The sequence below is a fragment of the Carcharodon carcharias genome, chromosome 7, assembly GCF_017639515.1.
Source record: "Carcharodon carcharias isolate sCarCar2 chromosome 7, sCarCar2.pri, whole genome shotgun sequence".
NCBI classification, from domain to species: Eukaryota; Metazoa; Chordata; class Chondrichthyes; order Lamniformes; family Lamnidae; genus Carcharodon; species Carcharodon carcharias.
Genome location: NC_054473.1, coordinates 68,956,915 through 68,976,904, shown reverse-complemented (window position 1 = coordinate 68,976,904; position 19,990 = coordinate 68,956,915).

The following is a 19,990-nucleotide window of genomic DNA, read 5'->3' as shown; positions in this document are numbered from 1 at the left end:
ATTAGATAAAAACAAAAAAAACTGCGGATGCTGGAAATCCAAAACAAAAACAGAAACAGAATTACCTGGAAAAACTCAGCAGGTCTGGCAGCATCGGCGGAGAAGAAAAGAGTTGACGTTTCGAGTCCTCATGACCCTTCGACAGAACCTTCTATTCCTTTTTCCCTCTTGTTTATCCAGCTGCCTTTTAAATTTGACTATGCTATTCGCCTCAACTATGCCATGTGATAGCAAGTTGCTCATTAAAACTATCTCCTGTGTAAATAAATTTCGCCCGATGTAAATAAATCTCTCCTGATTCATTAAATTTATTGGTGACTACATTATATTTATGATTTGGACTCCTCAACAAATGGGAACTTTTCTACCTCTACCCTGCCAAATCCCTTTATAATTTTAAAGACATCTATCAGGTCACCTCCTAGCCTTCCCTTTTTTAAATAAAGTGTGTTCAGTGTTTCCTGAAAGGTATAACCTTTCAGTTCTGGCGTTATCCTTGTAAATGTTCTTTTCACCTTCTCCAGTGCTTCGACAGGCGTTTTATAATATGGTGATCAGAACTGAGCTGAGTACTGTAAGTGCAGTCTAACAAAAGTTCTATATAAGTTTAACATAACTTCCCTGCTTTTCAATTCCTTTATAAATGAACCCCAGTGCTTGGTTTGCATTTTTTCTGGCATTGTTAACTTGCTTTTAATGATTTGTGAATCTGTACCTTTGTTTCTCCATCCCAATTAAGCTCGTAAACTACATCATAATTATCTCTGTTGAAGTTAATTTGCCATTTACTTCCTCATTCTGCAAGTTTGTGAGTGCCTTCTTGTATTTTGTCACAGTCATCGTTAGTACTAACTCTATCCACTGATTTGATGTTTTCTGGAAATATTGGTATTGATCTTCAGTAGTCTGACTGAAGCTGTTTGAGAGAAATAGATCAATCATCCTTCTTACCAATGATACAAAGATCCAAGAGACTCTGAGTGTAAAGTTAAAATTTATAGCAACATTTTGCATGACAGATGTAACTGCTGGTTACTTTTCTACCAACTTGAGAAAATACAGTTAAGGTTATAATAACTATAAAATGCGCATTTTGACATTTATGTATGTAATGTTCACCAGCAAATTTTCTGGTTACTAAATCATTTTGGAACTTGTAGCTTAAGTCCTAATTCAATGAAATATGTTTTATTCAGGTGGAGCAGCCATTTACTTGTACTTCTTTCAATTTAGTGTACTGTATTTGCTGCTCACAATGTGGTTTCCTCTACATTTGGGAGACCAAATGCAGATTAGGTAATCATTTTGTGGAACACCTTTGCTCAATCAGCTACAGCACAACCTCAACCTTCCAGTTGCTTGCCATTTTAATTCAGCACCTTGTTCACATGGTCACATTTCTGTCCTTGGCCAACAGCAATGTTCCAGAGAAGCTCAATGTAAGCTTAAGGAATAGCACCTCATCTTTTGATTAGACACTTTACAGCCTTCTGGACTCATCACTGAGTTCAATAATTTTAGACCATGAACTCTCCCTTATTTTGATTCTGTTTTTTGGCTTTGTGCCTGTCTTAATCATGTTTTTCATGTTTTTGTTTTCGGACAGAGTTTTCATTATTCTGCCATTCACTCTGAACAGATGCTTTGTTTCTTTATTACAACCATTACCACTCCCTTTGCCTTTTGCTCAATGACATCTTTGTCAGTGAACCTCCATCACCATCTACCCCATTCCATACCTTCCCATTTGTTCTTCCTCCTCCTCCTCCCTTTCAATGGCATGAAGCCCATCAGATTTCTACCTTCCGTTTTGAAGAAGAGTCATATTTGACTCAAAATATTAACTCTGTTTATCTCTCCACAGATGCTGCCAGACTTGCTGATTATTTCTAGCATTTTTTTAATTTCAGATTTTCAGCACAGCATTTTGCTTTTATTACATTAAAATTAGCAGTTTGACTAAAGGTAAGGTACTCTCCTTCAATAAAATTCTAATTCATTTTTAATTTCATTTTAATATATAAAATTGCTCAATTTTAACATGTTTAAAAATTCAAGTGGATAAAGCAAAAGGAGAGAGTTCAGAATTCTATTCTTTAGGATATGATTAATCGGAAATGAACGCTACATATATTTTCCACAGCAGACCCATTGCCTTTGTAATAATGTCTGGAATCATGATACAATTGAATGTTACAAACTGCATTGAGTGTGTCTATAATACTTAGTGTTGCAATTTTTGTTATTTCAAAGAAAAAGGTGAAGAATTAAAGCAAATTGTGCAGGACTTCAGTAGTGAAAAGAGAAGACAAGTCAAGAGATAATGTTGATGTCATTAACCTTGTGTTTTAAAAGTCTCAAGATTGTAGGGAGGTAACCAAATCCAATTTTTTTCAGTTCATGGAACAAAATATGCTGAACAGGAGAGTCTTGATTTAAATGTAATTACTGTTTTTAGAGATGAGAGAAAAATTCAGGTGGTCACTGTAGGATCATTTTTTTTCTGTTATCCTGTAAAAGAATCATACACTCTTTATCCCGGAAGGAGGCCATTCATCCTATCATGCCTGTACTGGCTCCTTGAAAGAGGTGTAAAATTAGTTCCATTCCCCTGCTCTCTGCCTGTAGCTCTACCTTTTTTTTTCCCTTTAAAGCTTATATCCAAATCTCTTTTGCAAGTTACTATTGAAACTGTTTCCCCCACGCTTGCAGGGAGTGTATTCCAGATCACAACTTGCAATGTAAAAAGGTTTCTCCTCGGGTCTCACCAATTCTTTTGCCCGTGATCTTAAATCTACGTTCTGTGGTTATCATTCCTCCTGCCAGCTTCTCTCTACCAAAAACCTTCATAATTTTGAAAAGCTCTGTTTAAAATTCACCTTTAATATCCTTGCTGTGAAAAGAACAATCTTGCAGTGCTAACACACGGTGCAAGTAGAGCAATGGGATCTGTATGAGACCTGGAAACACTTGGGTCTGTATAGAATTAAGAGTTGTTGAGGATGAAGGCATCAAAACTGAAATTATTTGTTTTACTCTGATATCACTCCACACTTTAGTATGCCACCTGTTCCTTCAATTTCCATCAAAATCCTCTCCCAAACAAATATTTATGGCACAGATTTAATTTTGTTTTGAATGCTTTTTGAGAATTTGCTGTGAAATTTGAAAGAAAACTTTTTTTTACATCAACAGTTAGGAGTTACAGAAGAAAATTGGATTTGTTGGTGTGCTTGTACATTCATACAGAATGAACCTCCATTTCAACAGCTTGGGAGCAGTTGGCACATTCTGAAATTTGTACTATAGTGTGATGACCCATGTGCTGGCAAAAGCCTGTATTTTCTTTTGTGTGATGTCCCTTTAAAACCTCAGTGGGCTGGCGAGCATTCTGAAAGAGGGTTAATTGGTTTCCTTATTATGACATCATAAGGTTCCAAGAAGCACCCATGTGACCTGAGGTTATCATGGTGATGAACAGCTAAGAATTAAAGGGTAAATAGGAAACTAATTGCAGTGGTGTTGGGTCAGTCTGTGTTTTCTGTTTGGTAGTTCAGAACACTGAGAATTTATGTAAAGAGGAAACAAGCAAGGTTCTCTCTAAATGGAACAGTTTTCTGATTGGCATTCTTCAAACAGATCCTGGTGTTGAAGCATGTCTTTAAGAATAGAACAGAGATTGTGTTACTGTGTGTGTTATCCAGTTAGAAAGAGCAGAGATATGAAGACAGGAAGGGGAAGGGATGGTGGATTGAACAAGGTCCTTTGCTGCTGTTGCAGTGTTGGCAGACTTCACCAGACTGTTCAAAGGAGAAGGATGTCTCTGGGGATTGTGTGCCATCAGACTGGCATGACACGAGTGAGAGAGGTTTCATAGAGGTGCATCTTGTCAATATTGATTGTGTTTGTGGACATCAGAGGGGATACGGCTGCAGGTCAATCCAACTCAAAGGCCAAAACAATTGAGTGGGAAGTGTGAGATCCTACATAGTGAAGGCCGAGTTGGAAACACTGAGACTGCACATGGTGCTACATTTATGTGAAATGAAGTGTAAGTGTTTGTAATTATGTGAAGCTTATATTTGTTGTATTGACTATTTAAAGTTAAATTTACCTTGTAATTTGAAATATCCTTCACCTGACAATTAATATTTGAATTATGTTGATTTTAGTTAGTTTGTTATAGTGACAGTTTTAAGAAAAGAAGACTTATCCATCAGTTTTCTTTTCATTGGCTTCATGGGGATCTCTCTTTCTTAAGAGATTATGGTCTCTACAGGGATCATAACAATAGTTAAATCTCTAGAATTGAAAATTGACTTGTTGATCAATTTCCATATTGTGTTATTGTTGCTATATTGCTGTCTTTTCATAAGTATAAGATTGATGGGAGTGAGACAGTGGCATGATGGTAATGTCATTGGACTAATAACCTAGAGGTCATGCCCTGCAGACATAGGTTCAAATCCCATAATGGCGGCTGGTGGAATTTGAATTCAATTAATTAATTTGATTATTTTTTTTTTAAACTGACTTGAAAGCTATTTGATGAAACTATCATTGATTGTCATAAAATCCATCTGGTTCACTAATGTCCTTCCCTTAACCAGTCTAGCCAACATGTGATTCCAGACTCTGACATGGCTTAGCAAACCACTTAGTTGCAGCAAACTGCTATAGAAAAGTCAAAAAGGAATAAAACTGAATGGGCTATTTGGCTTTGACTTAAGCACTGGAAACGACAATGGCACACCCTGCCCAGCTGACCCTGCAAAGCTCTCCTTTCTAAAATCTGGGGGTTCGTCCGTGAGACAAGTCAAGCAACTGTTGTAGTCATATTCACTGAATTATACAATACAACCAATATCCTAGATATCACCATCCCTAGGTATGTCCTGTCCCATTGGCGGAGGCTGCGGTACAGTGGTATACAATTGGAAGGGAGCTGCCCTGCAACTCCTCAGTATTGACTCCAGACTTTATGAAGTCTCATGACATCAGGTCAAAGAGGAAACAAGCAAGGTTCTCTCTAAATGGAACAGTTTTCTGTTTGGCAGTCTTCATACAGATCCTGGTGTTGAAGCATGTCTTTAAGAATAGGACAGAGATTGTGTTACTGTGTCTGTTATCCAGTTGGAAAGAACAGAGATCTGAAGACAGGAAGAGTAAGGGATGGTGGGTTGAACAAGGCTCATTGCTGCTGTTTCAGTGTTGGCAGAGTCCACCAGACCATTCAAAGGAGAATGGAGTCTCTGGGGATTGTGTGCCATCAGCCTGCAGCCCCAAGCTACCCTCCCCACGCACTCCCCCTACACCCCATCTCCGCACTCAAACCCCACTTCTTAGCTGAAGAATCAGTACTCATCAGTATTGAATATCACTTGGAGGAAGCACTGAAGGTGGCATGGGCACAGAATGTATTCTGGGTGGGTTCATCACTCCATCACCAAGAGTGGTTCGGTAGCTATTCAGCCCCTTCAATAAGATCATGGCTGATGATAGTAACTTGAAATCTGCGTTCCACCTACAGCCAATAACCTATCATCCCCTTGTTTACCAAGAATCTATCCACCTCTGCCTCAAAAATATTCAAAGACTCTGCTTTCACCATCTTTTCAGGAAGAGAATTCCAAAGACTCATGACCCTCTTAGTGAAAAAAAATTGCCTCATCTCTGTTTTAAATGGGCAACCCCTTATTTTTAAACCGCGACTCCTAGTTCTAGATTCTCCCACAGGAGGAAACATTCTCTCCACTTCCCCTCGAGACCCCTCAAGATCTTATGGGCAGAAATTTTCATCCGGTGATTGGGTGTAAAATAGTGCACGATGTCATCGGGTAAGCATCCCAACGTCATTGAGCACTTGTGCAATATTTCGCTCGGCGGGCACCGCAGATGCCAGAGCGACATTGCCAGCATGAGTAGTTAGGTGTTTTGGAGATAGTTTGCAGCTAGTTGCTTATTGGTATTCGGCAATCTCACTTCTGTTTGGGGCTTCATTCTTAGCACTTCCAGGCTTCATTTCAGGACTCATTGCTGTCTGCCAGGGCCCTGGAGGATTCAGACCATGCGATTCCTTCCAGTTATTAGACAGCCTTCCCTTACCCTGGTAATGGGGATTGTGGTCTCTGCTGGAGGCACCTGCTCTGAGAAGGAAGAGAGGGGCAGAAGGGAAAGGAGGCCAGGAGTCCCAATGCAGCTTCCAGGGGAATGACCTGTGAGAGGAAAGGCACAGGTACAAGGGGTGCAGGACCAGCAGGTAGTCCAAGGGGGAATGGGCCGCAGAAGACACTACTATCCTGCTGCCAGAGTTTACAGGCAGCGATGCAGCTCCTCAATATGTCTGAGGTGCAATGCCAAAAGACGCTCCCCCTCTCAAGGGAGAATGTGACAACCATTTGGCAGATGATTGGGCCTGAGATCAGCTCTGAGTGTGTGGGTGGGCATCCCATGCCAGTGGCTCTGAAGGTCACAGCGGCCCAACCTCTATGGCATTGGCTCTTTCCAGGGGTCAGTGGGGGATCTGTGTGTAGTCTCCTAATTAGCTGTCCACAGTTGCATAAAGCTGGTGACGGAAGCTCTGGTCAGGCAAGTACTGACCTTTATTCTTTACCATACGGATGAGGCCAGCCAGGCAGAGCAAGCCAGAGGCTTTGCAGCGATTGCTGGGTTCCCCTGCATAAAGGGTGCTGTCAACTGCACACATGTGGCCATCAAGGCACCAGCGGGTCAGCCGGGTGCCTTCATCAACAGAAAGGGCTTCCACTCCATAAACGTGCAGATAGTGTGTAACCACAAGATGCAGATTCTGCAAGTCTTTGCAAGGCACCCTGGCAGCTCCATGAGGCATATACCCTGAGACACTCCCAGATGCTGAGGCTCTTCAGTGCTCAGCCCGACTGAATGGATGGCTGCTGGGTGACTAGGGCTATCTGTTGAAGAGGTGCCTCATGACGCTTCTCCGCCACACAAGAACAGAGGCAGAGAAGTGTTACAATATGAGACATGCCTCCGGAAGGGTGGTGGTGGAGAGGACCATAGGTCTTCTCAAGATGTGCTTTAGATGCCTGGACCATTCAGGGGGAGCACTATAATACCCCCATGAGTGGATGTCACTGATAGTGGTTGAATGCTGCACTCTCCACAATCTGACACTGGCAAGGGGGGACCCACTGGTGGAAGAGAATGTTGACGCAGCTGCACTGGCCACAGATGATGAATCCAGTAGTGAGTCCAAAGAGGAGCACGTTGATGAGAATCATGATGGCATGGAGCCAGACCTCGGTAACCTGCAGGGAGACAGGGATGCCTTGATCCGACAATCCTTCAGCTAGGCTACCAAAGATCAGCTTCAACTGCATGCCAAGGCTGCCATCTCCATCCAGGATGTCGGAAAAGACCTTTTCATTTGAACCCAAAGAACACTCAGTACCTGTGCAATAAAGATCAGAGCCACCTATGTCTAGCCTGGCATACTGGTATTCCCAGCACCAATGAGATAAAAAGGTGAAACATATGCAAGCCAAGACAGCAAAAACACAATTTTTGTCATTCTGACCTCAATAACCTTAACAGAAACATTTCTGGCATTCAACATCAGACAAATATACATAAGGTAAACAAAAATTAACTTAAATCACCCGTGACCTGTCCCTCTTGTGCTCATGGTGCCTTTAACTTATGTTTGTGAGCGCTATGTCTAGGTCCCCCCCACCACCCACCCTCCCACACCCCACACCCCCAACCCCTTACTGGCACTGGCATTAGAGACAGTCTGCTGTCCTGTTGGCCTTAATGATCTTGGAAGTCATGCACTGGCCAATGGAGCCTGTGCTCGTCCCGCCTGGGAAGGAGTGGCCAGTGCCACAGCTGGCATCTTCCCAGTCACCGCAGCCTCATCAGATGCCATGGTCAGTGGCAGAGGAATGGAGGAGCTGCTGCCATCATCCAGAGTACCCTGAGAGGAGCCCGCAGAGACAACAAGCAGACCATGCACCAACGTGAGGTTGCTCTGGACCTCCCTGCACATCAGTGATGGACGGGCACTTAGCTGGGATATTGGGTGCTTCATTCATCTCCCACACTAATGCTAACCACCTCAGGCCATTGCCTGTGTGAGGATTTGCAGGTCTGGCGCAACCCCCAGAAATGCTCATTCTGTCCCTGGAGCTGCCTGTCCATGAGAGTCGCCACTCTCTCAATGGAGGAGGCAGTGTGCTTGGCCATGATGGTCAATGCAGTGCTCATGCTCCGCATGGACTCCTCCATTGTGGAGCCCATGGTATGCACACCCTCATAGATCTCCGCCAGATTCTCCCGCATTTTTCACTGGATATACAACATCTGTCACCTAATGGACAACTCCAGAGGCTCATCGTCAGCCTTTGACTGAGCATTGTCCTGGTGCCCAGTAGTCCTCCAACCGACGGCATCCTGGGCACTCTCTAACTCCGCCTGCATCTCAAGTGATTGTGAAGTGCCCTCACCAATGTGCACTGAGATACTAGCGGCCAAACTAATGCCCACCGAGGTGCTGGTTTCTGTGCTGGTGCCTGCTTCAGAGAGCCGGTATGAAGCAGGTGCAAATGCGCCTAGTGGTCCTCTGGTGTCAGGGGTGGCCCTTTGGGGTCCTGAGTGTGAACGCCTGCTGGCGAACCTAAAAGCGAGAAGAAGGACATGTCAGTAGTTAAAGTCATCACACTGTCACTGAGCATGCCAGGCACCCTGGTGAGTCAACAGAAATCTGCATCATTGTGCCCTCTTCTTCCAATAATCAATGAGCACTCCAGGTTTGAGGCTCCTGTAAATGAAGAGACTACATTAGAATGGTTGGGCAAGCTGAAATTCTCACCTCTGTGCACTCCACTCTTACCTTCATCTGACTACCCCGCCTCCACACGCTCAGCCTTCCCCGACCAGTGCAGAGCCTCGTTTCACACTGGGAGGGCCTCAGTTGGCCTGCCAGGGTGAGATCGCAGTCAGGGCCCAATCGAGGGTGGCAGTCCGTCTTGCGGCCGCTCCGGGGTTACCCGCCGTGCCCGCCTGACGAAGGGAAAATCCTGCTCCATATGTTTCAATCAAGTCACCTCCTACTCTTCTAAACTCCAGCGAATACAATCCTAGCATGTCCAACCTTTCCTCATAAGCCAAACCACCTACCCATGTATTAGTCTGGTAAACCATCTCTGAACTGCTTCCAATGCATTTACATCCTTCCTTTACATGCATCATTCCTGCATTGGAGGGAAGCAGCCATGCACTTGGAAAATCTTATCAAGAGTGAGCATTCGACCACAGCTGAAACCATTCAGCTGCAGCTCCATTGACATGATTGGAGTTGGGCCTCTGAAGTTTTTCTGCCCACTCAAGCAACGCAGATGTATGAAAGTGCCACTAAATGCTCCAGAACTTTTCACCTCTTGGGCACAGTCTGCAAATTAACGTGTGTTCTAAGGGGCAGCAGAATAATTGGCCGACTGGGCAAGTTGTAGAATCCCCTTGCGAAACGTGGCTATGGAACAGTCAGTGATGGAGGCACACTCAGCCCCTCGCAATGTCTTTATTCATGTTTAGACTAGTATCCATTATGGTTCAAGCTAACACCGCAGCTTTGCAGTGCCAGTTAGGAGAATACCTGTGTCTGAGCTGAGAGCACAGCATGCAGTCCACTGGGCAAGGCTGCCGCCAATCGGTCAGGTGGAATGGGGCGGAGGCAGGTGGGGTTTTGGACAGCCAATGAGCCATCCAAGTGGTGGCCAGCACTCTCCTGCATGCATGAAGGGGCCTTCAGACTTAACCAAGAGAGGTTCTTAGTACACCTACGCTAACCCACGCATCTCTCTCTTTGACCCTGCAGGAGGAGAACATCAGAATTATGGAGCCTGGCAATTTAGCAGTTTACCCCATGGCTTACAGAGAGCAGAGAAAAAGAAGAGTGTGGTGGAGGCACCTGGTTCGGCAAAGGGAGGAGCACCTCCCTCGAGATAAAAGGGTGGCAGGGCCTGCTGCACATGCAAGGGAGGCAGTGGCATAGTGGTATTGTCACTGGACTAGTATTCCAGAGACCCAGGGTAATGTCCTGGGGACTCTGGTTTGAATCCCACCATGGCAAATGGTGAAATTTGAATTCAATAAAAATCTGGAATTAAAAAACAATTGTTGTAAAAACCCATACAATTCATTAATGTCCTTTAGGGAAGGAAACCTGTCTTTACCTGGTCTGGCCTATGTGTGACTCCAGACCCACAGCAATGTGGTTGACTCTTAAAAATGCCCTCTGAACAAGGGCAATTCGGGATGGGTAATAAATGCTGGCCTAGCCAGTGATGCCCACACCCCATGAACAAATATAATAAAAAAGCTGAAGATCGAGCAAGAGCACTCACTCATAGGCACTTCACTAGACCCAGGGTCCATAGACAGCATTTGTCATTCCTGCAGATGACCGAGAACCAGTGTTACCACAAACTGCACATGTCTAGAGAATTGGTAGGTCACATATTCCACCTGCTGTAGGATTTGACACCATGGGGCCATGGGGGACCTCGACTGCCAGTGACTGTGAAAGTAACTGCGGTCCTCAATCTTTGTCAGTAGCTCCTTCCAGAGCACCACAGGTGACCAATGCAGGATCTCACAAGCCTCCACACACAAGTGCATCCAGAAGGTCACGGATGCCACCTTCCAAACACACAGGACTTTGTGCATTTCGACTGAGATCAGGAAAACCAGGAAGCAAGGTGCTGGGGTTTGCTCAGATCTCAGGTTTCCCATGGGTATCATCGATTGCACCCATGTGGCGCTTAGACCTCCATGGCAACAAGCAGTCAACTATATCAATCGCAAGGGCTTCTACTTGCTGAATGTTCAGCTGGTCTGCGACCACCACAAACATATCATACAGGTCTGTCCACGATTCCCAGGAAGCGTACACAACTCCTACATCTTTAGCAGGTCTCAGGTCCCTGGCATCTTCCAGGGTCCAGAGAGGCTGCAGGATTGGCTCCTTGGGGACAAGGGTGACCCACAGATGACGTGACTGATGATGCCCATGCGGCAGCCACAGCCTGCTGGTATAACAAGGCCCATGCCATGACCTGGACATTGGTGGGGCAAATGATAGGAATTTTGAAAATGAGGTTCCGGTGCCTTGGTAGGCCTGGTGGAGTACTACAATACAGTCCACTGAGGGTGTTGTGCATCACTTTAGCTTGCTACATGTTACACAACCTGGCGCTACAACAGAGGGAGGATGTGGCTGAGGAGATGAGGAGATGCACGTCTCCTCCAATGAGGAGGATGTCCATGGGGATGAGGGTGATTAGGTCCTCGAAAGTGAGGATGATGGTGATGAGGCCATCGCAGTGGCCGGGTGAGGCAGGCACTCTCGGGGGGCCCTCATAGCTGCTAGATACATGGAGGATGATGACGAGATGCAGTGAGGACAGTCCTGACAGCCTTACCTTGCATCTGTGAATGTTTGACTCCTGTGTGGCTGATGGCAACACACATTCCCTCAGCGCTCAGGCTCCTTTCATGGAGACACAGCGGAGGCCCTAATAGTCGCTAGATTCCAGGAGGATGATGACAACATGTGGTGAGGAGACTCCATAGGTATTCACATAGCCTCTGAGAATGTCTGACTCCTGTTTGGCTGAGGGCAGCTCGCTTGCACTCTGTGATCAGGGTCATATCATGGAAATGCAACCATGAAACTTTAAAAGCGTCTGATCCTTTGTCCACCTTCAGCACCTGATCCCTTCAGGAGCACATTGTCATTGGTCACAGACGCTGGAGAGATGGGGACCAGCCCCACATCAAAGGTGCTGAGAGCACACAGAGAGAATTATGGAACTCTGTGACGCCTGTCCACGACATTCTGGCAGTAATGACCAGCATCATCAAGGTGAAGGCATCACTAATGTGCCCAGTGACTGTGAAGCTGAACCTTCACTTTAGCCTGATGGCTGCACACTGCACAGGGAAGAGGCCCTGGACTGAGACTTCTGCCTTTATCTTGTGCAGGAACCAGGGTTTCACACCTGAGTGACACGAACACTGCTCATCATAACAAGGAGCCACAGGCAAGGAGACATCCTTGGGAGTTTACTTACAATAGTGAATGTTATGTACAAGTGATTAACACCCCTGCCCAGGCTGTGCAATTACATCTTCTTAACCTTGGCCTAAATAGCCTAGTGGTTATGGTACTGGGTTTGTAACCCCAAGATCAAGAGTTCAAATCTCACAATGGCAAACTATGAAACAATGTAACTTCATCTGAAACAGCGCCCCTCTGTCCTTTTCAGTGGTTGGCAGAGAGGAGGGCTGTGGCCGCAGGGGTGACCAGGATCGGGGACGTGCTGGGTGGCGGAGGACTGGGCTGGATGCTCCCGCAGGAGTTGGCGCGACACGCGTCTGTGAGTGTCCAGGTCGCAGCCGATGCCATCCAAGACCTGAGAACGGTCGTGCTCGGACCTGACGTTATTTTGGGTCTTGAGGTGGCCCAGGTGCGCGGTGGTCTTCCGTCTGAGCGTTCCCCTGTTCGGACGGAATTCCACATTGGCCCCAAGCTCCGAACCCTCCCTCGGGTGCTAGTGCCCCGCAATATGAGCCGCCTCGGGGACATGCCCTCCGTGCCTTTTGGCACGGCAAAGAGGGGCTTTTTGTATGGACTGCTGCTGCACACCTTCCATTTTCTCGCCCTTGTCCGTCGACCGGACACGCCCTGGCGTGCCTTGTTGCCGTCCGGCGGCGGAGGCCCCTGATGGGAGGCCCTCTACGGAGGTGTCCTCCCCCTTTCTATCCGGGACCTGGGTTGGAGGGTGTTGCATGCAGCAGTCCCCTATAAGAAGAGGATGCATAGGTTCACAGACTCTCAGGACACGTGCCCTTTTTGCGGTCTTGTGGAGTCCGTGGACCATGTATACATAGGGTGTTATAGGCTGCACTCCCTTTTTAGTTATTTGAAAAACCTTTTATTGATGTTTTGTTTGCACTTCAGCCCCACGTTCCTGATCTATGGGCACCCGGTGCGGAAGGGGGTCGGGAAGGAGGAGGACCTCCTCGTGAACCTGTTCCTGGGCCTGGCCAAGTTGGCCATTAACAGGTCCAGGCAGCGGGCGATCGACGGGGGAGTCCCACCCGATTGTTTGTCCCTCTTCTGCGGCTACGTTCGCTGCTGGATGTCCCTGGAGAGGGAGCACGCGGTGTCTGCTGGCACTCTCGAGGCCTTCCGTGCTCGGTGGGCACCGCGGGGACTGGGGTATTTTGTTGACCCCTTTAATCACATTTTGAATTAAAGTTTGTAAGTTTCCTTTAAACTTTGCTCTTGGTTTTACAGCTGACCTGAATTAGGGGCTGTGCCTGATTTATCCCAATTTTGTTGATTTGGTTTTCATTTAAAAGATTATCAGGAGTTCAAATCTCACAATGGCAAACTATGAAACAATGTAACTTCATCTGAATAGGAACAGATGGAAACGGGTTTGTACTCGGAAGAGTTACATCTTCTTAACCTTCCTAACCCTGCCGCTACATCTTGGTGCTCCCCAAGCATCCATAGCAGAGGTGGAGGCAGCCTGCTGACTGTGATGACCTTGACGGGTGTCCTCTGAAGAGCCCGGCCTGCTTTGGGTGTTCTGCTGTGGCCCAGCAGCTATCGGGGTCACAGGAAGAGGGGATTTGGATTGGATGGATATTCCCAGAGTCAACTAGATGGATGGCCCCAGGGCCTTAAGCAGCTGGTCCTCCTCCCTATGGGTGCCTGAGGTCTCCTTGAGGAGAAGAGGAAGCTGGAGTGAGATGGAGTTCTGCCCATGCAGCAGTACAGGACCGATGTCTTGGACCAAGGTCTCCATGGCTACTGTCATCCTACCAGTGTTGACCTCGGTGCATCGGCATGCCGATGCTATCACCTCGGACTGAAGACTGACAGACTCCTCCATCATCCTTTGCAATCTGAGAAGTGCACCAAATATCCATTCCTGATGTTCCCATGATTGTCTTTACAGCTCCAACAACTGATTTGAGGATTGAGGTTCATCATCTGACTTGGACTCAGCAGATCCTTGCCTCCAGCAGTCCTCTGGTGCCATCGACCTCGGTTGTCCCAGCCACCACCTGCTGTGGGACAGATTGTGTGCTGTGCGCACCAGATTGTGATCCCGAGGCAACTCCACATCGAGGTCCCACCGAGGTGTGCGTGTCACTCCGCTGGTGGAGTGTGTGGGTGGGCGCCGTGATGAGTCTTCAATGGTGCCATCCTCAGTGTCCTTACCTGAGGTGCTCTCGGTGCTGGGGTTGGCCTGAAGGTCGCCTGAGGGTAATGTTTCAGATGTGCCCAGGAGAAAAAGTGACAATTATTAGTGCTTTGCAGTCATGTTGAACACAGAACAATGGACTCAGAGTAGCGCTGAGAGAAGGATCATGTGATACAGGATCCTCACATGGGTGTTTGACGCCGACCTCACTATCACCACGGGAATAGTCCACATCCTCTCCAGCCAGCTCCAATGCGCGACTCTCGAATGGAGTGAGGACCTTGATGTCTGGCACTCCACCCCCGATCTGGAACCTCTCCCATTGATTGTATGTGATCTTGTCCTGCATGAAGACAGATGAAGAGAGTGTGAGCAAGGTGCATGCCAGGCCAAGTGAGAAGGATGGCAGGCATGTGTGTGTTTGCTGAGTGGAGCCATGGGCGGGATGAGGAGGCAGTCTCCAGAGGAGATGAGGCCAGATGGAGATGTGAGGGTGTGTGTTAGAGAGTGGGTGGTGATGTCCCTTGAGCTAGCAGTGAGTGAGATGTGAGTGAATGTGTGATGGCCTTGTGAGTGTGAGAGTTTAGATTGATGAGATTGTTGTCTTACCCTGGTGGCATGGAGACCATTCATACATTTTCTGCACTGGATGGCGGATGTCTTGTGTGCAGCATTGGCACTGACCCCCTCTGTTACTGTCTCCCAAGCCAGAGTAGTGAGACTGATGGGCCTCCTGCGGCCAGAGCAGGGGCTGAAGACATCACAGTGTGCCTCCCTGGTGTCCAGAAGACATCCCAGGGATGCATCACTGAATCTGGGGCTGTACTCTCCTTGGCTTTTGGGACCATGTGTGGACCAGAACAGTCCTAGGCTGCAAGCATTGAGAAGGGTGCACGCGGCTGCATTTTAAAAATGGCACCTGGCATGAGGAAAGTGGCAAAGTAATGACGTGGCGGGCTAATCGGAGACTGCCCACCAGTAACCTGGCATGTTTCCCGTGGTGTGACTGCATAATTTATGTGGCAGGAAGGGGACGATACAGCATGAAAACCAGCCATTGCAGCTGGTGGATAAAACATCTTTTATCATGCCCACTTAGGGCAGAATCATCTGAGGTTTTCACTATGTTTCTATGTCATTCTGAAGACTGAAAATATGAGGGGGAATCACAGGAAGATACAGCCTTGGTGATGATGAAGACACAGACTTGATTAGCCTAATGCTTAAAAATATTCATTTCCTCCTGGACTGGGTTTGTGTTCTGTTAAATCCGTGTCACATTTTGTGAAGATGGAGGAAAGCAACTCCCTTATTAAGGGGTTACTTTATGCCAACTCAGCAGATGGAACAGGTGGAATGCCAGTTTTACACCTACCCTGTATTACTCTATTTTCTTGGACCGCAGGTTTTTTTGTGATTGATCTGTCGTGGCAGGTTACATCTTGTCTAGATCTCTTTTGTTTCTTGCCCTACTATCATCTCCTTTTGCCTTTACCATTATCCATTTTGTCATTTAATCATTCTACCTTCTCACAGCCATTCCCTTTTGTTATTTCCTCCTGAACCTTTCGCTGCAATTATACTTGCTTAAACAGTGTTCCATCTCCAACTGCTTCCAGTTCTAATGAAAGGTCATTGACCTGAAACCATTAACTTGGTTTCTTTCTCCATGGACGCTACCAGCCTGCTGAGTGCTTCCAGCATTTTCTGTTTTCCCTACACACGGTATAGTCTGATTGGTGGGAAAAGGAGATGGCTTTACCTTCAATATTATTACTGTGCACTCTACCTGAGGATTTGTTGATGAACTGGATCTCTAATGATCTTCAGGCATAACTGTAGACAGGAGCTTTGGATCATTTTGTGATTCATCACGGGTGGCTTAATACCGAAACAAAATAAATCAGTAAGTGATTGAGGTTGATGTGTATCTAGTCATCTTCACCTACGAAGTCATCTTCAGTTAAGCAAACTGACAATTGCTGGTAATTTCCTTGGTGTTCCTCTATTTTGACATGGTAACTATGGTGACTGTTATGATGGGGAAGATGCCACGATGTTCCTTGGGATTATTCATTCCTATGTCTCCTTCCATCCACTTCCAACAGGATTTTACCGCACTTGTGAAAACCTGCTAGAAAACCTTTTTTACAAACTTTTTTTTTAAATCATTCACTACTGAATGATTCGTGGCTGGATTATATTAATAAAGAGGCTTTTTAAACAAAAAAAATTCAAAGTTTAAAGTTATTCTTTTGTAACCTCCAAATGCAGAGAAATGTCTTTTGTAAATAACTGGGCATGAGGAAGATCAGGAGCAGTTCTGGGATTTGAAGTGGTGATGGGGCAATAAGTCACGGTTAAAGATTAAGGGTGGGGGCAGGAGGCTAGTGGGAGAAGTATGTTCCTCCTTATGCCCCTGTGCCTATCAATTCAAATGCTTGGCGCACAAATTGCATGCAATAAAAACTGAGGAAAGTCTGCAGACATTTATCAGGCTATAGGCTTGCTGCTATAGGCAAGATAAGTTCTAGAGTTCAATAGGTTTTATTTGCATCACATACTGAAAAGTTGCAAGGTCCGTGTTTTGCCCAATTGGTTAGGATGGCATGGTGCTGTGATGGGTGGTGTTGGGCAGATTTTCAACTTGCCACCTGGGCACTGCAGATGGAAACAAATATTGGGTGGTTTCTGAAGTGAGTGCCCGATCCACAGTGCCAGTCTCGACACCCAGGTGGTATCTTTTAAGGTCCACCCCAGTATCCCTCGGTGTAAACTGAGTTGTGATTTGTACTGAGGCAGATATCTTCACAACACTGCTGGATCCATCTGCTAATCCCAGATCAAGACAGCCTTACTATTCGCTTTGTGAATCCTGTAAATAACCAGCAACAATAAAAAAATTGTTGAAGTTACATAAGGATTGCTTTAAAAGTGTTCAGGGCTGTGCACTTTTGTGACAGGTGGTCAGAATGACTTGATTAACACAGACATTACACACAAAGCAAGGACTCATTACTTGATAATCAAAGAGGTAGCATTCAAAAGAAGATTAGCTGATAAATAAATAATGTGGCATGTTTGCTGACAGGCTCATCAAGGATTATTAAGCAGCGAAATGCTTAATTTAGTGGCACTTCACTCAGTTTTATTAATTATTCACTTTGATCACAATTTTTGAGCTTCATTACATAAATATCAGTCTTTCTTTTGGCTGGCACTTTGGGTCCTGGAAAACACGTAATATTCCTGTTCCAGCATGAAGGATAACTTACCCACCATTTTTGACAGCACACACTCCACAGATCAAGCTTCACAACCATCACTTTGTCATTTTCCAGTCTCCTCCGCTGCTCCCACCCCGGCTACGTATGTTGTGTTCTAAACCTTTTCTATAGTATCTAACTCCAGCATGACACTTTTCTTATTCAAACATTTTTTGTAATCTTTGTGAAGCTGGATAGAGATATTGAGGGGGAGAATGGTACTCTAATACAGTAAAAATTGCATGCTTCCAGGGAGAGAAAACACCTTGGATTCCTTAACTGATAACTGATTTCTCCACTGTTCTATACACTTTGGACTTTAAAGCCAAGAGAAGTGGATAACAAATATTCTTTGGGATTAGGTGATGTCATGGAATGAAACACTGTGTAATGCTTGTGATCACACTTTAAACCCAGCAGTACTTGATTCTGGGTGCCTGAAATGAGAATTGGTTTCATTTTCCAGTGTTAATGTTGCTCACTTTGATGATTGAATCAGGATCAGTGTTGTATCAGACTGTACCAAAGAGGGATGGGTGGTAGTGTTAGATTATACCAAAGAGGATGGGTGGTAGTATTGAACTATACCAAAGAAGGATAGGTGGTGGCATCAGACTGTACCAAAGAGGGATTGATAGTGATAGATTATGGTGGGTTCTATGGCTCAACCCATCATTACTCACTCAATGGTTGGTGAAGTACCTTTTCCCATCTTCCTCTGTAGATGTTTGAAGGAATGGGAGAATCCAATGGGAAATTCACCCCCACTGGGTACAGAAGCCTAATTAGGGGTGGGGTGGGGTGGGGTGTGGGTTGGGAGGGAGAGAGAACTAGGTACTGCTAGCCAAAAGAAAGGAAGAATTAGCAGGAAACTCAAAGTAGGGGTTGCTTTTATAGATAATAAGCAACAGAGTGAGCATTATAGAGGGGGAACAAAATGAGAGTTGGGTACAAGCCAACATTAAATGGTCAGCAAATATTAGCTAAGGAAACAAATTGAGGACTTTTTGAAAATATGTAACCTGATTCCTTACTAGTAAAGTGCAGTTAAAGCTTTTGGCATGACAGATAACATCAGCCGCTCTCACGGTCAGTGACCCAGATATACTGCAACTGTCTTAATAAAGATTTACAAGAGAAGTAAAGAGTGAATAAAAATTCTGGTTCTCTCCTTCTGAGTTTGTTGAAAAGAATCAAAGTATTTTCAGAACACTTTACAATGTTTGCATTCGCAACAGAAGCATTCACAACAGAAGCCAATTGTGGAACTGACCACCTTGCACTGCTGCAAAATAGAATCTTTCTCACAGTGATTCAAGATGTACGTTATAATTGTACTGGAATAAGGTAATCCATAGACAAATGTGTGGCCAGAATTTCCCGAAGCCTGCACGGACGCTTGGCACTCCCAATGTCCATGTGAAATAGAACGTATTGACACTGGAAAGGGTTCCTGAGTCAATTAAAGGGGCAATCCCAGCAATTCTGAGAGGCCAGTGCACTTTAATGATCAGCACAGGGGAAAAATTGGCAGGTGGAGATCACACTTTCTACATCCAGGGTGGGATATAAGGTTCAGGAGGAATAGAGAAGTGAGGAGGTAGGAGTACACATGTTATTGGAAAGCCGGGGCAGTCCTGCTTCATCAATGAACCATCCTGCTCATTTCTAATGTAAGTTAGGAGGCTTAAGTCCTTATACAGGCTTTTACAGACTGACCACATCATCATAAAGGTAGAAGCTCTGCAAAGCAGAAGGGGAAAAATGGACATTGTCATTTCAACTGGAGACATTTCCTCAGATGAGGAAGGGAGGGCAAGAAGGGAGAGGAGGCCAGCTGGCCACAGACATCATCATAGAGTCTGCCCACTGACCAATCAGCTCAACCTTAAGGGGTTGAAGGCCAGCAAGCCTGGCAAGGAAGAAGGGGCAGGAGGAGGCACAAATGCCCCGCCGGAAGAGTCTACAGGATTAGATCGAGCTATCAAGAGATGATCAAGGTGCAGTGCCAAAGAAGGATCCTCTTCTCAAGGAAGACAGTAACCTCAATCTGAGAGTTAATAGGGCCTGAGATAGCATCCATTTGTGTAGGTGGGTACCCAATACCAGTGGTGCTTAAAGTGACTGTCATCCTCAATTTCAAAGCCTTAGGTTCCTTCCAGGGCCCTGTTGGTGATCTGTGTGGTGTGTCCCAATCCGCAGCAAACAGCAGCATAAAGTTTGAGACGGACGCACTCTTCAGAAGGTTCAACACATTCACACATGAGGACAGCCAGGCAGAGTGTTCCAGAGGATTTTCAGCTATTGGCAGGCTGCCCAAGGATTCAGGAAGCTATTGATTGCATCCATGTGCCCATCAAGGCACCTGCTGGAGAGTTGGGGGCTTTTGTGGATGGTAAGGGTTCCCATTCGCTCAATGTCCGACTGGCATGTGATCATCAGCAGATCCTCCAGCTTTGTGCA